The sequence below is a fragment of the Camelus dromedarius genome, chromosome 8 (genome assembly GCF_036321535.1).
Source record: "Camelus dromedarius isolate mCamDro1 chromosome 8, mCamDro1.pat, whole genome shotgun sequence".
Classification (NCBI taxonomy): domain Eukaryota; kingdom Metazoa; phylum Chordata; class Mammalia; order Artiodactyla; family Camelidae; genus Camelus; species Camelus dromedarius.
The window spans coordinates 54,293,786-54,311,779 of NC_087443.1; the positions used below are offsets into that span (position 1 = coordinate 54,293,786).

Here is a 17,994-nt window from a genome sequence, read left to right on the forward strand (position 1 = left end):
AATTTATCCGTTCCCACCCCTTCCTCCTGGTAACCATAAGTTTGTTTTCTATGTCTGTGAGTCTCTTTCTGTTTTGTAAATAAATTCATTCATCTTTTTTTTTAGATTCCACATATAAGTGGTATCATATGGTATTTTTCTTTCTGTTTATGGCTTACTTCATTTAGAATGACGATCTCTGGGGAGGGTGGGGGAAGGTGTAACTCAGTGGTAGAGTGCATACCTAGCATGCATGAGGTCCTGGGTTCAATCTCCAGTACTACCACTAAAAAAATAAATAAATAAGCCTAATTACCCACCCCTGAAAAAAAAAGAGGGAATGACAATCTCTAGGTCCATCCATGTTGCTGCAAATGGCATTATTTTATCCTTTTTTACGGTGAATAGAATTCTGTTGTATAAGTATACCACACTTTCTTTATCCAGTCATCTGTCAATGGACATTTAGGTTGCTTCTATGTCTTGACTGTTGTAAATAGGGCTGCTATGAACATTGGGGTGCATGTACATTTTTGAATTAAGGTTCCCTCTGGATATATGCCCAGGAGTCAAATGGCTGGATTATATTTTTAGTCTATTTTTAGTCTTTTGAGGAATCTCCATACTGTTTTCCATAATGGCCAACCAAACTACATTCCCATCAGCAGTGTAGGAGGGTTCCCTTTTCTCCGCACTCTCTCCAGCATTTATCTTTTGTGAACTTTTGAATGATGGCCATTCTGACAGATGTGAAGTGATACCTCATTGTAGTTTCCATTTGCATTCTCTGATAATTAACGATATTGAGCATTTTTTCATGTGCCTATTGGCCACTGTATGTCTTCACTGGAGAATTGCTTGTTTAGGTCTTCTTGCAATTTTACTTTGGCATAAAAAACCCATTTAAGGTTAAATAGTTATTTTGAGTCAATAATTTTACCATGAGTAAATAAAAATGAGAGTTCAGAAAAGTTTGTCCCTTATTAATACTTAGAACTTCAGGAAGCCAGGATTCAAAGATTTAAAGAACTTGATTTCAACAAAATGCACTTATTAGCTATCCATTCCCATACCTAACATCCACTACCTCAGCACATTTCTGGTACTGAAAGAAGACCAGATTTTTAAATGGTTTCATTCTCTCTTCCTCTTTCTCTCAATCTCTGGTACTGGAAGAAGAGCATATTTTATAACAATTACATTCTCTCTTTCTCTCTTTCTCTCACAGTCTCTTTAGAGTAATCCCTGTGCCTAAGAAACTTGTGTCTTAGCTTTTTCTATGCTAACTGTTTGGGGTCCGTATGCCTGGCCATTTTACCCTTCATACAAGGAAGAATACATAGAAGTTACTAAGCTGGAATAGATCTTTGAAATTATCTAATAAAATTTCTTACTTCCATTTTTTAAGAGCAATGTGATAATGGCTCAGAGAGGTAAAGAGTTTCATATAGTCATAGAGTGGGTTAACAGCAGAGCTGCCAGTCTTTGCTTCCTGAAATATAAGATTTTTTAAAAATCACCTGAATCTGAAGAAATTTTAAATTTATATAATAGTGAATGTAGGAAACACTTGCTATTAAATTTTAACTCTGATACACAAACATGAGAAAACTAAAAGGTTATAAAAGTTTGTGATAAGCTGTCTTACCCTAGATAGCAGGGGCGAAGTTTAGGGAGCAACAATCTTTTACCTGAAATCCTCAATCAGAGCTCAAAAAGAAACTGGGTTGTTAATCTAAGACATATTCTTTTGCCCCTTGCCCTTGGTGACCATCAAAGAGTATGTGGAAATACTGAGTACAGAATCTACTTTATGGGTACCTTGGCTGAGATTCTAGTTTGTGAGTAGGTGGAGGACAGGCATGTTAAAAATCATCCCATCTGTTAACTTCTATACATAAAAACAGATAAAAAATAAATTTCTTCTGTATAGCACAGGGAACCATATTCAGTATCTTGTAATAGCCTTTAATGAAAAAGAATATGACAGTATGGAGACTCCTTAAAAGACTAAAAATAGACTTACCATATGATCCAACAATCCCACTCCTGGGCAAATATCCAGAGGGAACTCTGCTTCGAAAAGATACTTGAACCCCAAAATTCACAGCAGCACTATTTACAATAGCCAAAACATGGAAACAATGTAAATGTCCATGGACAGATGACTGGATAAAGAAGTTGTGGTATATTTATACAATGGAATACTACTCAGCCATAAAAAATTAAAATAATGCCATTTGCAGCAACATGGATGGACCTAGAGTTCATCATTCTAAGTGAAGTAAGCCAGAAAGAGAAAGAAAAATACCATATATCACTCATATGTGGAATCTAAAAAAAAAAAGACAGACGAACTTATTTACAAAACAGAAACAGATTCACAGACATAGAAAACAAACTTACAATTACAGGGGGAAGGGGGAGGAAGGGATAAATTTGGAGTTTGAGATTTGCATATACTGATTAATATATAAAATAGATAAACAAAAAGTTTATATTGTATAGCACAGGGGACTCTATTCAATATCTTGTAGTAACTTATGGTGAAAAAGAATATGACAATGAATATATGTATGTATATGTATGACTGAACTATTTTGCTGTACACCAGAAATTGACACAACATTGTAAACTGACTATACTTCAATAAAAATATAGATTAAAAAAAGGAAAAGAATATGAAAACAAATATATGCATGACTGGGACATTATGCTGTACACCAGAAACTGGCACACTGTAACTGACTATACTTCAGTTAAAAAAAAAAAAATCATCCCATCCCCCAAGCCAGCAATGTTCAGTGCCAAAAGGGAACTTCCCAGCTAGAAAGAGTTACCCTCACCAGGAAAGGAAGAGTGGAGTGACCAACTAGCTTCTCCAACCTTTTGGGTCACTGGGAAAATGTCCTACTTTGATTTTAGCCCACCAACACTAGCAAAGCTAAGATGTATACAGATGGCTAAGAACAAGGAAGAAACACAGGGGCTACTAATAACAGTCACACAGTGGGAGTCACGGCAGTTCACAGTGACCTACTTAGGAGACAAACTCGGCACTGATTAAACCAACATTTGGCGCTACCACCTTGGACTCCCTGCAGATTTCACCAGCTTTTGCCCCACAGGTGCTCACATTTCACTGATGCCAGCCACTGGAGTCCCTCCCCATTCCCTGTTACCCAACCCCGGCTGGAGTCTAAAGACCCCATCAGAAGCCAGCTCATGTTCCTGTGACTTGTGAATGCCAGATGCAAGCCTAGATTCTCCCAGCTGAGACCCCCTGCTTGGGGGACACACTTGGAGCTAGCCCCTCCAGCTGAGCACCTGCACACCCCTAGCCTGAGTCCTGTTAGTGGCCTCAACAGCAGTGCACATGTCCCGGGGAGAATGCACAGCTGTGGAGGAGCACACAAGAGCCAGGGCCCTGCCCTTAAGTTTTCTTTTTTTTTTTTTTAGCATTGATTGTGCTTTCCCTAGGAGTGATTAGATGCAATTATTGACAAAATAATTCCCCAACATATGGCCCAATACAGAGAAACAATAGTCCAAGATCCTGATGAAGACACCCATCTTTTCAAATATATTGGGAGAATCGGTGGTTTCTTACACCTACCCTATCAAAATGAAGCTAGAATCAAAATAAAATAATGTTGCCCAGAACAACAAAGTTATATTTAACTATAGTATTAGGGAGAGAGCCACCAGTCATTCAGATACCCTGGGATAATGAAGAGGCTTTACCGTGTCTGTGACACCTCCTCAAAATGTGTACAGAAGAGCAAGAACTGCAAACGAGGAAACTTTTCTGGAAATGCAGCTACATTTTTGGGGAAGATTCCCAGAATGAACTAGGACTTCCCAAAGGTTAAAAATCATTCCTTAGGGGTGGAGAAGGCAGACATTGGAAAAAATTTTCTTCTTCCTACAGTTCCCTCAATCACATTTAACCAAAATCACGGCATCTCATCCAGACCACATGAAACTGGTGCTTCAGATCAAATTCCATAGAAAATCCTTTGAATATAACTCTTTCTGGCCTCCTAGACTCTACCATTTGGGATACTAGGTCTTGTCTACTAACCAATTTTATCATTTTCTCTCAGTATAACAGATAGTAGTCAGTTAAAGTAATTGAAACTTTAGAGGAAGAAATATTGTTCTGCCTCTAGAATGAGCTCTTTTCCACGTGTTCTTGAATCTTGCCTTTCCCATTTTTGTCGAAGCTTTGCACCCACACTTATGTCTTTATAAGTATCTCTATTCCCTTCCTACACAGTTTTTTTCACTTGACCCAACCACTGTTCAAATCTATCATCCAGATCTTTCCCAACTCTGTTTAACTTCTCAAATAGAAGATCTTCTCTCATTACTGAAATTTCCCCCACCATTGTCTATTTCCCACTAAACTGCTCTCCTTACTTAGGGTCGACTAGGAAATCCTCCTCACCAATCCAAAGACCACTCAGGTATCCACCTCCCCAGTTAAATATGATTTATTCCTTTTTTTTTTTAAACGTATTTCTTCTCCTTTCGCCTCTTTGGACCCACCCAAATGATTATCTTCCTAGATCTGTTAGCATGCCAAAAAGGACACATTTGTCATGTAATTTTCACTCCTCCATCACCAAACTTCTCTGAGTTTCCATGGCTGTAATGATTTATTATCCAGACTCTCAAAATGCTAGGCTTAGAAAGAAAATGGAGATGCCCAGCAGTCCTTTGAACCCCATACTCGCTACATTCCAAACCACTTTAAAGAATTCCTGCATAATTTTTCTCAAATATCACCTGCAATCACATTCTACTTGTCATACCTTGTTTTTGCTCAAATTTCTATCTAATTAAATCAAAAATTTCCAATGCCATATTCAGACTGCTTCATAAATACCAGACTCCAACTTCGTATCAGTCCAAAGACAACTTTACTAAACCATTTAAAGCCCTCTACTCAATCTACCCAGTCTCTGCCAATCCACTTGTCCAGAGTTCAGCATATCTTCACCTAATCTGAAGTTCCCTTCATGCCCTCCATGGCCAATTTATGCTATCACTTCTTTTAAGATTGCACTATGATCAATCATCAATTATAGTTTCACTTTAGAACATGATATTTTGTCTGAGCTGCTTCTAAGAAATTATGCTTCTTTCAACATACAGATGGCTAAGAAGCACATGAAAAGATGCTCAATATCACTAAGTATTAGAGAAATGAAAATCAAAACTACAATGAGGTATCACCTCACACCAGTCAGAATGGCCGTCATTCAAAAATCCACAAATGACAAATGCTGGAGAGGCTGTGGAGAAAGGGGAACCCTCCTACACGGCTGGTGGGAATGCAGTTTGGTACAGCCACAGTGGAAAACAGTATAGAGATTCCTCAAAAGACTAGGAATAGACTTACTGTATGACCCAGGAATCCCGCTCCAGAAGGAACCTATATCCAGATATAGGAACCCTACTTCAGGGTGACACCTGCACCCCAATGTTCATAGCAGCACTATTTACAATAGCCAAGACATGGAGACAGCCTAAATGTCCATCAATGGATGACTGGATAAAGAAGATGTGGTATGTTTATAGAATGGAATACTACTCAGCCATAAAACCCGACAACATAACGCCATTTGCAGCAACATGGATGCTCCTGGAGAATATCATTCTAAGTGAAGTAAGCCAGAAAGAGAAAGAAAAATACCATATGAGATCGCTCATATGTGGAATCTAAAAAACAAAAACAAAACCAAAAACAAACAAAGCATAAATACAAAACAGAAACAGACTCATAGACATAGAATACAAACTTGTGGTTGCCAAGGGGGTGGAGGGTGGGAAGGGATAGACAGGATTTCAAAATTCAGAATAGATAAACAAGATTATACTGTATAGCACAGGGAAATTTACACAAGATCTTATGGTAGCTCACAGAGAAAAAAATGTGACAATGAATATATATATGTTCATGTATAATTGAAAAATTGTGCTCTACACTGGAATTTGACACAACATTGTAAAATGATTATAAATCAATTAAAAAAAAAAGATACAATGGAGTATTACTCAACAATGGAGTATCACTCAGCCATAAAAGAATGAAATAATGCTATTTGCAGAAACACAGATGGACCTAGAGATTATCATACTAAGTGAAGTATGTCAGAAAGAGATAGACAAACATCATATGATATCTCTTAAATGTGGAATCTAAAATATGATACAAATTAACTTATTTACAAAACAGAAACAGACTCACATAGAAAACAAACTATGGTTACCAAAGGGGAAAGGGGTTGGGGGAAGAATAAATTAAGAGTTGGGTTTTAGCAGGTAGAAACTACTCTATATACATATGTAAAACTGAATCACTTTGCTGTACACCAGAAACTAACACAACATTGTAAATCAACTATATTTCAATTTAAAAAAAAGAAAAAAAAGAAATTATAATTTTTCATCTAAGATGTAAGAATATGTATATTCTGTCTTTCTTCAGTTACAACTCCACCACGTACAAAACAGGGACAATGTCTTATAGTTCTTTAACATTTCAAAGCTGAAAATCCCCCATGATGCTTAGTGTAGTTCCGTTCACACAGAAGCTGCTTAAAGTGCTTGTCAAATAGCAGTTGCCCAATCACCTAAATGCCTCCAGAAAGAACAAAATGAACTTCATAACTCAGTTCATATTTTCCTGTTCCATCTTGACTGGAAAGAGTCCTAGAAGTTCTAATGATTGTTAGTGTCCATGAATTTTTGGTATTTGTTTACTTTTTCCAAAACAAATCTATTTAAATTAGCTGTATTGTTAAATAAATTGTTATGGTTTCCCTGGATATAGGGAATGAGGGAGGGGAAAGTATGGTAAGCTTATAAGAAGCCTCATCCATCTAATTTTTAAAAAATAAACATATTGAGCACATTTATACTTATGCCAAGCTCTGCATGAGGTTTGGGGACCATAAAGGTGAATACTGACATGGTCTCCACCCTGTAGGTAAGACTTTTACTGTGCATACAATTCTCTATACTGGATCTCAGAAAGAAACTGAGAGAAAAAAACTGCCTATAATTAAAGACAGAACCGTTCCTTACACTCATATATCATTTTGCTGTTTATAATTAATTTACATCAATTGTTTCATTTTTAAATCAACTGTTCACACAATCCTAAGATATCAGGTGTCAGGAATTACTATGACACACAGTTTGCAGATGAGAAGAGAAATTAAGGAAATGTGGGCAACCCTCCACAGAGCACACAGCTAGTCAGTGCTCTTTCTATTTCTACAAGATGACTCTGGAAATACAATCAATATTTTAGAAACAAGAAACTTCCTAAGATATCATGCAATCCAACTCTAGATGAGGTAACCATGGACCACAGTAGGTAAGTGATTTCTCTAAGATCACTCAGTTAATTACCAACTATGCAGAGTACAAAGCATATCAGGTCAGCACAGGGTAAAATTGTGACATGCGCCTCTAATCCAAACACATCCAATCATTTCATCATTTCCCAACCCAGCTACCTAGGGGCTGCCAAGGTCCCTACTGGAGCATCCAAACCCAGCCCTGGTCACTGTATTCCTAGCAGTATCACTTTTCCCGAAGTTTCTCCATCCTCAAAACCCACGTGTCCTCTGTTCCAAGATGGTGCTTCCTGCTTCCCAGGATCAGATCAGCTAAGTAGTTTGAGGATTGGAAACAGAAGCATTTCAGCAAGGAACTTAGGCCACTACTGACTGGTCTGGGCAGTCTGATGAAAGTCCCAGAATACCTTATAGAGCCTTACAGCAGAGTGGAAAAACCCTTGGACAGGAGACCGGTGGTCTTGAGTTATAACCTTATTTCCTTCTCTTGTTTTTAAAAAAAAACCTTCAAAATGTTGGCTTCATCTTTTCAAAAGTTAATTCCTTATCCATTAAAGAAAAAGCTAGAACTAAGTAATCCCCAGGGTCTTTCCCAGATGAATGACTCTGAGCTCCGAGCAGGATTTTGTCACAGATTGATTTAGATAAATTTTAGACTTGGAAGAGGTAAAAACATGAAAGGTTGCTTCAGAAGAAAGTAACTTGGCCTCTCTTGGACCCATCGCAAGCTCAGAATCCTGATGCTTTCCATTAGTAATTTCTTTGTCAAGTTAACAAAATTTAGATCTTAATAATCAAAATGGCTGTGGAAAATACAGGAACAAGTCACACTGCAGGTAGCATAGCTCATGAAAAAAAGCTAGATCAAAGGGTGGGATAAATAGTGGAAAATATTTTTTTAACCGATAAAGAATATACTGTAACTCCATCTTGCAGATAAAAGTCATTAACTTTTTAAAGCTCTAAAGAAATACCCACTAAAAGAGCCTCATGTCACCAAAAAGTCAACATGTATAAAATCAAACATATCACCTTTCCCTTAAACTTCAATTAAGTAGTCCATCCTAGCTCTTTTAATAATAATCTTCCAAATACCCATTCACACGTCCTGCCTTTATTTACATGATTCTGTATGTAACTAAAAGCTATCTGCAAGGCCAAAAAAAAAAAATATATATATATATATATGCACATACACACACACACATATATATAAAAAGGGGTTACTCTTTTACATCCTTATACAAAGTAATTATAGCTATCACCACAGATTCATGGCTGTCTGCAAATCCTGGAGGTAATTAAATATTGACATAAGAAAGAACAGGAATTGTGAAACCCTTTTATATGCTGAGGAGCTGAAATAACTCAGTGTAGGTCTAGAGAGAAGAGTAAAGACAGAAAGAGAAGAAAGATGAAAGCAGAAATCTGAAAGTTTACAGGTAAGAAAGTAAAAGTTGTCAGTATTGCTCTAGAAGAAAAAAGGAGTAGAAATCACTAAATGTACATTTATTTTACTTCCACTTTTTGTATCAAAACAAAGTAAAATAAGATGTTGCATTTGTTTGTTTTTCGAACCACAGGCATTGATTAAGAAAAGAGGTGGGGTGAGAAAAAGGTCTTATTTCCTTGTTTCGATGAAGCAAAAAGCAAATCTGCTTTCCAGGAAGGCGTGGCCATTCAGCTCTACTTTAATAGGGGAACGCTTGCCATCTTGTGGAATTTTAGGATACTGCCATTACCAGAATGCAGTGAAATTTTTATATGTTTTAAAATTTCACCGTAACTTAGCTCAATTCCTATTTTTTACAAATGAACTTATAAGGAATAAGGAAGGGGTTCTGGGGATATAGAAAACAAACTGGTGGTTACCGGTGGGGAGAGGAAAGGGGGAAGGGCAACATAGGTGTAGGGCATTAAGAGGTACAAACCATTAGGTATCAAATAAGCTACAAAAATATATTGTACAACACAGGGAATATAGCCAATATTTTATGATAACTATAAATGGAGTAGGATCTTTAAAAATTGTGAATCACTATACTGTACCCTGGTAACATATAATACTGTACATCAACTAGAGTTCAATTTTTAGAAAAGAAAGGTTTTTTGGAGAGGTACACCTATAAAGTAGGACTATTAAGATAGTGAGGCTAAAAACTGAATTTTTCACTAGCTCTTCATTTGTTTAGATTGAAGAATGAGCCCAAAAAAGTAAAGGGACAATCTGGTATGCAAGACAACAGAGCTATTGTGTGAGTCAAGTCTAGGTTCTTACCTGGGCAACCACCATATGGGTCATGAGAGCTGGCATTGGGGGTTAAAACATTACCACTAAGATTTTAACCCATTATCCAACATGAATTTAAGATAAGCAGTCCTGAGACCAGAACCAAACTATTGACCACGAACAAAGGGAAAGCAATGATTGTTAAATAGTCACATTTATATCCTGGTATTTATTAGTGAGTAATTAAAAAAATTTATGTTCTTAATTTTCATTTAAAGAGAAACCACACTTGATAAGATTTGGCCTAACAGGTACCTAGACAACGAAATCCATTAAAAGGCACTATAATTAGTCTGATGACACCAAATCACCAGAGGCATGGACCCTGTGAAACAAACAAACGTATGTCTGGTCATACAAGTACAATTTTATTAAGTGCTAAATGTATCCTGTGCATATGCTTGCTTTATGCTGTATAGGGATGAGATGGTGTCATTCCAATAATTTCCACATAAAATATTCACTGGTAGCTAACACAATTATTCTGTAAGAAAACACTGCCCTGTAACTGTTAAAAGCATTCAGCTCACTTGCCAGTGTCCATAGAGGTGAACACTGCATTTGGCTCATCGAATGCATCACAGGCCGGCTCATCACAGCCTACATGTAGCAAGCCTAGGGTCTGCATCTTCCAGACCAGCTTGGGCATGCGGTCCCAGTGGCCCTCAGCGTGGCAGCGCTTCACCTCACTCTCTTATTTTCAAGCCTTGGAGAGTCTTTGACAATGGCTTTCAGCTGAGAATGAAACCAGCACTTAAAATTCACCATAAGTTCTTTTCTCCGTGCTGAAGGAGGTTTACTCTAAAGAGGTACCCGTGAGCACCTCTGCAGCTGCTCAGAACCCCCTTCCCGTGCAGCCTGTTCTGGGCCATCTGTGCAGCAGGTGCCAGGGCGAGGGAGCCAGGGGACCAGCTTCTCCCATCCTGGTAGCAAGGGCCTGGATAAAAACACAGGGCACAACCAAGGGCATAACATGGAGCATCTAGGAGGTGTTGTCAACAAACCAGAGGTGGAGACATCCTCACAAGCACTGCAGCTCCATTATTTCAAAATGCATGATTTATGACAGCAATAATTTGCTTGAAGGCCCAAAACTCTCCACAGATATCATTCATGTCCAGAAGGAGGGAGGGAATGAACAGGCGCCACCAATGAGCAAAGATGAACTGATCAGCTTAATAGGTGGTGTTTTTGAGAGACGATGACAAGAACAATGACAGATAGATCGACTATGCTGAGCTCACAACATCACTGAAGAAGACGTGATCTGGTGATAACTCTCCTAGTTAAGTGCAAATGAGACCCTCTATAATGTGACTGAACACTTTCGGTAATGCAAGACAATTCATTTCCAAAACACTGCTACAGTACTTTGGTAAAAAACCTGTAGCAATTTGTTACACTGGAGTGAGAAAGAGAAATCAAAGGAAGGAGAAATGGAACATATTGTAATCCCTAAATACTGTTAAATCTCTTATTGGACAAGGATGTTTTGTTTTGTTTTGTTTGCGGGGTGAGGGGGTGGGGGTAATTAGGTCTAATTTTTTCTTGGAGGAGGTACTGGGGATTGAACCCAGAGCCTTGTGCATGCTAAGTGTGCACTCTACCACTTGAGCTATACCTTCCCCACCTTTGACAAAGGATTGATTAAAGAATCCTTTTAAGAATATTGGGTCAGGGAGTGGGGAGGTATAGCTCATGCTTAGCCTGCTTGAGGTCCTGAGTTCAAGCCTCATTTAAAAAAAAAAAAAGAATATTAGGTAATTAGAGCTGAGCATTCAGGAACTTCACTGAAGAATACTGCCACACTCTTGGTTTTAATTTACCTGAAAAGTAAGACAAGCTTTGCTAACTGGACACACTTTTCAGTAACAGTGAGGGAATGGAATGAAAGCCAAATGCTTCCCCTGGAGGATCCTGCCTTACTGGTTTGGGTCGCTGTTAAGATCCCACTCTTGATGCTTAGATGATGGATCCTTTAAATTGGAAAACTCTTCAAAGGTGGTAAATTTTTAGAGAGCTCTCATTATAAACAGCTGTTTTATTGGTACCTACGGAAAGATCGCATTAAAAGGTGGATACAGAGAAATATAATGGCTGACTTTAAGAACTCCCTTAGTTAAAACAAACAAACAAACAATCAAACAAACCCTGTTCAGGAAGCCTATTTGAATTTGTGGTCTCAGCTTCTCCTCAAAGGGTCTTACAGATGCTAATAAAAAATTAGGTTAATTAACAAGGGACTAGAAAGTGTTATTAAGGGGAAAGTCATGAGACTTGCCCCATTGGGATGGCAATCTTGAGATGGTTAAGAAATGAGATAAATAAAGCGGACATTAATGGGATTAAGACAAAGGCTTTGCTACAGCACTGCCGAAGGCTGGATGAGCCAAGAGGGCCCCTTGTTGGTCCCCTCAACATTAAAGGACCCCAAGCAAGCCCACTCTATTTACCTCAGAAATTTAAAGTTTAAATTTACAAGAGAAACTTTAGAAGCTAGAAGGGAAAAAGATTTACATTGAGAAATCTGATAACAAATGCCTGGGGCAACAATTGGGCTGATTAGTTAAGGTGAAGATTGACAAAAGAGCCTTAGTGCCTCGGTCTGACCTCTCACTGGGACCCCCAGGGCCTTTCATACAGGAATGGGTTCAATGGTGGGCGGATAAACAGTAAACATTTCTGGGAATCCTTGTAAGACTGAGACTTGTTGATGAGGTCCAAATGGAGACTAAGGTCAAAAGTAGAAGAGTTGATGGAACTGAGATGAAGTGTATGTTGGGCCAACTGACTTCCTTCAAAGTCCAACCACCCCCATTCCTGGGCTCTCAGACATCCACCTGTGAGCCCTCAACAGATAAAGTACATCCTTTACTGGGTGTGTTTGCCCTAACAAACTAATGGCCCTAAGTAATCACTAATCTCACAATAGCTCAGCCTGGCTTGTTTCAGCCCAGACCATCAGGGGTCATAGACCCCACTGCCCTTCACAGACCCTAAACCTCTTACCTCACCTACAACCAATCAGAGACTTGTGCACAAGCCAATCAGGCACCTTGGGACCCAACCTTATAAAACACCCCAACAACTGTTCCTCAGTGCTCACACAGGCACCTCTCTGTCTATGTGGCCTGCCATTGTCTATAGCAGTGCCCCCCTCATAAACTCCATCCTATTTCCATATTTTATCTCTGGTAAATTGTTTTACCAACCTGCACATCACCATGCCACAGACTGGCCGCCGCGTAGTGTCACACAACAGTTTCTAAGAAAATTGGTGTATCTCAACAGGCTTTATGTAAGATGGTCTTATCTCTTTTGCCTGATTATATTGTGAGGACAGACATGATGTCTCACTGGGGAATGCTTCCCCTGCCTGGTATTATACAACAGGGCTTATAAATCTGCCCTTCAGACAATGTTAATTGAACACACTAAAGGGAATCAGTAGGGTTACCTGAGCCCATGGAGTGTGGAGTATAAAATGGGGGCCAACATTCAGGGGCTAATAGAAGCAACAATGGAGCCTCTGACTCCCAGGTAACTTCATCTAGGTTTGACTTGTGTGTTCAGAAAGAGGGCCTTTGTTAAACGCCTTGTGCATTTGAAGGCATGGTACACTGAACCCTGAACTTCTAGCACATAGACATCTTTTGATTTCCGTTTTAGTCTGAAATCTTCCTACTGATATAGCAAGCAAATTAAAGAAAATGTAGCTGGGCAGATCAATCTTTCGATATCATTTTGGCAGCAGCCCACTTCTTTGGGGAAATTAAAAGCAACTGTTTTGGTCTGGCAAATCTCTACAAATCAGAAATGTAAAGAGCCCACAACGACCTGACACTGAGCCTAGTTAACTCCATCAGATAGAACCTGAGACCAACAAGAGAGGGGTGGGGAGGCTTTTAAAAGTACAAACTGCTGTGGAAAAAGAGGGAGGGGCTACAACTGAATAAAGAGAGACATTTCCAAAAAAGATCTCAGCTGACTCCAAGAGGAGCTCTAAAAATGGCATGGCTCTTGAGAACTGGGCCAGTCATTGACTATGGACGGCACTGGGAAGGGGCCACGAGCTCCTGCAAGGTGACCGGGCAGTGCAGGTAATTCCTGAAAAAGTTTGACAGCCAAGTGCTGTCTGAGCAGTGTTCCCCAGAGCTGAAGGAATAATTCCTTCAGTCCTGGTGAGAAACCTGGACAGCAGAGCACAACATTTACTACGATTGACTCAGTTATTTCTTAATGTCTAAGGTATGACCCAATAGAATCTTAAATATTCCTCTCTCAGCACACTTACCCTGTTCAATATTTATTGCAGCTCAGTGGTAGAGTGCTCACTTAGCATGCACGAGGTCTTGGGTTCAATTCCCCAGCACCTCGGAAGGAGAAATAATAAAATGGCCATGCTCAGGCTAACTAATTCTTGGCTTTATGCTTACTGCTTGCTTTTAGAATGATCAGCAAACCTGACTGATGGGAGACACTGCTCCCAGCCCCAGGCCCATTGTTAAAGCTAAAGTTATTGATTTCCCCGTTTGTTTTACCTTACAATCACGTTTGGATTCTGAGTCATTCCCCTAGGAAGGAAGCCACGGGACATTGCTCTCAGGAGAACGACCAGACCCTCCAAAGTCCCTCCTGGCACCTGATGAGTATGATCAGATAAAGAAGGTCGCGGGCTAATGACCCTCCAACCACTGGACGGTCCCAGGATGTTGGACAGACTCACTGATTTAGGAAGAAGCTTCACCAGAGACTCTCATTGATTAACATCACCTTTCACGCCCCAATTTGTTCACTATATAATCACTAAGCCCAGACCCTACGGTGGTTTTACAGTTTTGAAGGCACTAGCCTGCTGTGAGTCCCCTTTGCCTGGCAAAGCAGTAAAGCTGCCTCTTCTTCTAAACTCTAAGACCCTCCCTCTGTGTTATTCGTCTCATCAGGGACGGAGGCCAATCTTTCGGCAACACCTCCATTATAAATAAAAATTTTTAAAATATGTACAAGTACAAACTGCGGAGAGACTCCCTCACTCAAAAGCTGACTGAAGAAAACCTCACTTATGCAGTGCGCTCAGTGGTCCCACGGATCTGTCTCTTGTTTCAACAGTGTTTGGACGGAACAGACCCAGGGAACCCAGGGACGCTCCTTGCTCCAGCCTCTGACCAGCCTTCAACCTTTTTTCCAGTCGCAACCTTCAGAACCAGCCACACTGCTATCCTCGGCTTCCGGGACCAGCCAACACCATTTTGTGAGCTTAGCTCCTTATTACCGATCAACCATGAACTCCCAGACTCATCACAATTATTCCACTAAGGTGGAGGCTGCCATCAGCCACCTAGTCAACATGCATCTGTGGGCCTCCTACACCTACCTCTCTCTGGGCTTCTGTTTCGACCGCGACGATGTGGCTCTGGAGGGCGTTTTTCCGCGAATTGGCTGAGGAGAAGCGCGAGGGCACCGAGTGTCTCTTGAAAATGCAAAGCCAGCGCCGCAGCCTCTCACAGGAAGTGCAGAAGATAAGTGAGGTAAAACCCAGGATGCTGTGGAAGCTGCCATTGTCACGGAGAAGAACCTAAACCAGGCCTTTTTGGATCTGCATGCCCTGGCTTCTGCCCACACAGACCCCCACCTCTGTGACTTCCGGGAGAGGTGCTTCCTGGAGGTGGAGATGAAACTCATCAAGAAGATGGCGACCACCTGACTGACCCCGTAGGCTAGCTGGTCCCCAGGCTGGGCTGGGTGAGTATCTTTTCAAAAGGCTCACACTCGAGCATGACTAGGAACCTCCAGAACCCAGCAACCTTTGTGGAGCCCCTCTGGTGTTGGGGCTTCTGCCTGAAGGCTCTCTCTGCAGTCACCAGGCAGCTTTTTAACCTCCCTGGAGCCCTCTCCCAAGCCTTGGACCAAATGGAAACAATGGCAACAAGCTTTTTGCAGCGCCAAAAAAAAAAAGTGCTTATGAATTAAATATTTCTAAATGTAATAAAAACTAACCCAATTGTTTTTCAAGTTCACATGACCTAAGATAAATCTCTAGTAAATAAAAGCAAATTTAATGTTATTGATTTAAATAGACATGTCTTCGGACTTATCAACATTAAAAAATAGAAATTTTATGCTACCTGGGTTTGATGGTCAAATCAGTTCATGTTATCTCTGTTACGTTTGTCAGCAAGAAAAACAGCTCGGGGTGATGGCTGACTTTGTCTCATAACATTTTCATTGGTAATCTAAACATAAGTTGGGAACAGGTAAATAAAAAGTAAATGGGATGAGCTGAGCATTTTTAGGTTAACTCTTTAAGAATAATTATGTTTATGGTATATCTACTTAAAAATAGTTTCTCCAAACCTTACTGGTAACTTGAAATTTTAGTGTTGATGAAAAATTAATCAATAGTCAATCTAACAAAGAAATGGAACATTTTATTTGAGCCAACCTGAGGATTATAATCCAGGAGACAGTCTTTCAGAAAGCACTGAGGACTGTTCCAAAGAGGTAAGTGGAGAGGCCTGTATACATGTGATTTTGGTGAAGAGGGGTACGTGCAATCAAGGACACATCTTGGTAGGTTACTGCTATCTGCAAGGAACAGATATCTTGGTTTATGGTTTTAGTGCTTTTCTAAGTATGGGAAGATGCAAGAAAACTGGGTTCATAAAATTTTCTTCTGGAAATAGCTAACTATCTGAGGGCAGGTTCTGTCAGTTTTCCCAGGGCACCAAGCGCCTTATTCTGATCTTCACCCTGAAATTCTTTCAGGTTGTATTGTAGGTCAGTGACTGCAGTAGCTAATGATTTGTAGAACTGGATGGTGGGCAAAATTCTTTACAATCTCCTTTCTTTTGTTCTTAATTTCCGCCAGTGTTTGGGATGTGTTTTGTAAATAATTTGTACCATGGCACTAGAAATCCTCACTCCCAGGTCAGGAGTTGGTGGATAGGCCACTCACTGTGCTATTCCTGGACTGACTAGTCCCTGTTAACAGTAGCCCAAAGCCTCTGGACTGCCAGTCGTACTGATACAGGAAAAATGTGGGGCGAGAGGATGGTCATGTCCCCAGGTCTCAGGTGAGTCCCTGTGATGCACCCTGCCTAGTGTGGGTCCTTGGCTTCCCACAAGAAACAATTCAAGAGCGAGCCACAGTTGAGCAAAAGTAGATTTATTCAGAGAGATACATACTCCATACAGAGTGCAGGCCATCTCAGAAGGCAAGAGAAAAGCCACGAGGTGTGGTGGTTGGGTGCTAAGTTTAAAGTAAAAGCAGATTCATATTCTATAGACAGTGTGGTCAGCCTCACTCAGAATGGAGAGTGGACAGGAAGTATGGAAGTTGTTAGTTTTTATGGGCTCGGTAACTTGAGATGCTAACAAGTGGGAGGATTATTCCAACTACTTTGGGGAAGGGAGTGGAATTCTCAGGAACTGGACCATCACCCACCCTCTGACTGTTTATGGTCAGCCTTAAAACAGTCCTGGCACCTGTGGGAGTACCACTTAGCATGCTACTGTATTTCAGTGAGTGTATATTGAAGCTCGAGGTCTACTGGGAGTTGAATCTTCCACCATCTTGGTGTTAATTGCTGTGTCATTCTTTTAATGGTCATGCTCTGCCCCCTTCCCTCCTATCTCATTACTAGTCTTACGGTCCAGGAAACAGTTCCCTCTTGTTAATTCTTCCCATTGCTAGAGTAACACCATTGCAATCATTGGTCTGACAGAATTATATATCTGGTCAGTCGTTTCAAGTCGCCTAGTCATTGCTATTTTTATCAGAGGCTTAGTCACACATTTGGTAATGCAAGAAACAATTATCTGGTAAAACAGGCAGACTACAAGTAATGTAACTAGTGACATTAACAAGGTCATAAGTAAGAATTTAAGCTGAGAAAGTCCACTAGGTGTAGCCCAGCATATCCTCAGGTCGTCTGACCTGGTCTGTTCTGTACCAATCACCAACGTTAAGGGAAATGATAGACTGACATTTTATATAAAGTTCACCAAAGAATCTGCACCACAAGGCAAGCGGTGGGTCATCCTGACCCCTTACAGGGCTGAGGAATGCACACATCTTTGAAGAAGTTACATGGGGGATGCCAGAAGAAGAAAATTGATCTCTATGTGATGGAGCAGGTATTTCTGGTCAATGCATAATCATTTTACAATGCACACCATGAGGGAGGGAAGAGGCCCAAAAGGACAGAGAAAAAAAGGTTATGTTTAAACTTTGTCTTCCCTTAAAATATGAATTTTATTTCATCGTTTTCCTAAATTAAGTTAAATGATGAAAATTTATCGAATATCTAGATCATTCCTAAGTAAAATAAGATATTAATACATTAATTAGTG

General features: G+C 40.1%; 1 pseudogene; it reads left to right on the top strand.

Moving 5' to 3' along the window:
* The first annotated feature begins 10,615 nt into the window (after positions 1–10,615).
* Positions 10,616–10,999, top strand: LOC105084367 (multiple coagulation factor deficiency protein 2 homolog; annotated as a pseudogene).
* The last annotated feature ends 6,995 nt before the right edge of the window (positions 11,000–17,994 follow it).